Genomic DNA, 3271 nt, shown 5'->3' on the forward strand with positions numbered 1-3271 from the left:
TGTGTGGGGTGAGAGTCGGTCAGAATCGGCAGGTAAAGAACAATCTCAGGGTAAATGTTCCCTTGCTGGTTTTTGTTACTATGCTTAGTAGAATGACAGGACTTGCTATTGAGGGGAAAAAAATTGGTAATGAGGTGATCAGCATAGATCAAGAAAGAAAATTCAGTTTTTTCTAAAGTCTTTTTTAAATTCAGTCCCCAAATGAGACTATGATAGAAAAAGAAAAAAATAATAAAGCAGATGGAAAAATCCAGGTGGTCTGAAGACAAGCTATTCTAAATGGAATTAATTCTCTTAGCACACTTTCAGGTTAGGTTTTATGAATCTATTTGTTTCACACAAAGAAGAAACAATTTGCAACTGACCTTGTAGTGGAGAAAGACTGCTGATTGTAGGGCAGTAAGAATTGGATGTGAACCTTAGAATTATTACTCTAACCCATGCTATTTTGAACATCTTCTAAATGATTCAGGCCACAGTTTTTCTGACCCAAGGGAATAACTTGCTTTGAAAATCCCCTGGCAAATCCTGCCTTATTGGAAGTAGCTAAACAACGGATGAATGGATACATTTTCTTCCCAGTCCTCTATGGGACAGAAACATTTTTGTACTGACCTTAACACTACTGCTACTACCTAAATCATCAAAGTACACAACTGTAAGAAATCCAAGGGACTTGAAACAAAAATAAAGGGAGATATTTGTGATGATGAAATAATTTGTGTTCTGATCGTGGTAGTGTTTACATGAATGTACACATGAGACAACACTGTATAGGGCTCTATGTCAACATTATGTCATTGTTGACTTCCCTGGTGGCTCAGATGGTAAAGCATCTGCCTACAATGCAGGAGACCCAGGTTCGATCCCTGGGTCAGGAAGATCCTCTGGAGAAGGAAATGGCAACCCACTCCAGTACTCTTGCCTGGAAAATCCCATGGACAGAGGAACAAGGTAGGCTCCTACAGTCCATGGGGTTGCAAAGAGTCGAATACAACTGAGCAATTTCACTCACTCACTCACAATGTCAACATTGTGTCATTGCTATTTTCCTAGTTAGGTATAGTTTCCCTCTATGATCATTAGGTCAAACTGTATGAGGGGTACACAGGACATCTCTGTATTACCTTGGCAACTGCCTGTGAAGCTGCAGCTGTAATTATTTAAAGCCAAAAATTTAAAAATATAGAACAAAGTAAACAGAAAAATACCAAAAACTCCTTCCATCACATTTTATATGTCTCACCCTTCTCTTCCACTAGATTTGAAATTATTATGTCATATCCATAGAGAGCACTTGAGTTAACTCCTCTACCTAAAGTGGATTCCTTCTATCTTGCCTCCTACCACTATTTTTCTTTACTCAACCCCCTACATTTCTCCTTCATAGCACTTCTTAGCACATAAGTAATGATATACTCATTGGTTTCATGATTTGATAAATATATATTCATCCTGCATTTAACAAATATATGTGGAGAACCTACTATGTACCAAGCCCTGTTTTAGATATTGAGGATACAGATAGAGCAGAAAAGTCAGAAAGAATCCCTGGAAGACTGATAAGAAGCCTTCTCTCACAGAGCTCATGGTCTAATAAGTAAGGAATGACAACAAACAAGTAAATACATACATAACTAAGGAAAATATCAAGTAGCAACACATTTTGCAGAGAAATAAAGGATGGTAATAAAATAGAGAATTATTAGATAGCTACTTAACATTGTAGCTGTAGAAGAAGAGGGAGACAGAGGATGAGATAGTTGGATGGCATCACTGATTCAATGGACACGAACTTGGGTAAACTCCAGGAGATGGTGAGGGACAGGGAGGCCTGGCATGCTGCAGTCCATGGGGTCACATAGTCAGACACACCTTAGCGACTGAGCAGCAATAACTTAACACTGAGTTATTAAATAGCACCAGTTAGGTACGGGGAGATAACATCTGAAGAGAAACTGAGTTATGGAGAAAGAATCAGCCACGCAAAAATCTGAGTGGTGTAGGGTAGAGTTAAAGCGAGGGCTTCCGAGGCAGAGCAAGAAGCAAGTACAATTTCCTTAGTTTGGGAAAGAGCTTGGTGTTTTTAGTAGTTTAAGAAGAAGCCACTGCAAGGAGATCCCACCAGTCCATCCTAAAGAAAATCAGTCCTGAATATTCATTGGAAGAACTGATGCTGAAGCTCGACTTTGGCCACCTGTTGGAAAGGACTAGTTGGAAAAGACCCTGATGCTGGGAAAGATTGAAGGCAGGACAAAAAGGGGACGACAGAGGATGAGATGGTTGGATGACATCACTGACTCAATGCACACGAGTTTGAGCAAGCTCTGGGAGTTGGTAATGGACAGGGAATCCTGGTGTGCTGCAGTCCATGGGGTCGCAGAGTCAGACACAACTGAGCAACTGAACTGAACTGAAGAAGAAGCCAGTCTATATGGAATGGGGTGAATGAGAAGGACTCATAGAGATCAGGTCAGAGAGGCATGAAGGAACTAGATCACATAGAGCTTTGAATGCCAGGGTAAGAGGTGTACTGGAGATCCACTGGAGAGCTTAAAGCTCTATGTGTTACTCATCATTGATGCAAACTAAGATACTTCTTCTCATAAAATATTATGAGTTATGGCAAACACTATTTTAGATGAAATATTACTTTAATTATGGACCATGTCTCTTGAGAAATATAGAATCTTCACTCCTTGGCTAACAGTCTCATTTAAACCTTCTGGAAGCCTCCATTTGTGTACTAAAACTGAGAGTACAAGTTCTAGGTCTACTTTGAATAGCTGTGGCAGCCACAGAGAACTTTTTCCACTTAGTGGCCATGGGTAGACTTTAGATGAATCTGCAAAATTAAATCCAGATGACTGTAGAGGATATATTTCTGATGGTTTTGCTTAGATCAAGTCCTTTCTGGAATGAAGACCTTGAGAACTGTCCAACCCAGAAATGCCACACCGAGATCCTCTATGCTCTACCTTACAGCACACACTTACCTTCTGCAGGCTCCATTTCAGCAGTACATCTTTATTGAGCTCCCACTGTATTCTAGGCAACTCCTTGGGATCTAAGGAGGCAGTGAAGAAGCATATAAATATTGTTCTGGTGGAGCTAATGTTTCATTAGGGAGAGCCAAGTGATGTAAAGGAAAATTAAGATGAACAGAAACAGCCCCCAATTTTCTGCTAGCAATTATTCTTTCAGGAAAATGAACCCAGTTCATGTGATAATTCCTAGAGGAGGAGAGGACTATTTTAAACGAGGGGGGTGG

The 3271-nt window shown here is 40.2% G+C and overlaps 1 non-coding gene across 1 annotated transcript; it reads left to right on the top strand.

Moving 5' to 3' along the window:
• Window positions 1-809: 809 nt before the first annotated feature.
• TRNAC-ACA (transfer RNA cysteine (anticodon ACA)) lies at window positions 810-882 on the top strand. Its single transcript has one exon. It is a non-coding gene; the product is annotated as a tRNA-Cys (tRNA).
• The last annotated feature ends 2389 nt before the right edge of the window (window positions 883-3271 follow it).

Source organism: Odocoileus virginianus, unplaced genomic scaffold (assembly GCF_023699985.2).
Source record: "Odocoileus virginianus isolate 20LAN1187 ecotype Illinois unplaced genomic scaffold, Ovbor_1.2 Unplaced_Scaffold_7, whole genome shotgun sequence".
NCBI classification, from domain to species: domain Eukaryota; kingdom Metazoa; phylum Chordata; class Mammalia; order Artiodactyla; family Cervidae; genus Odocoileus; species Odocoileus virginianus.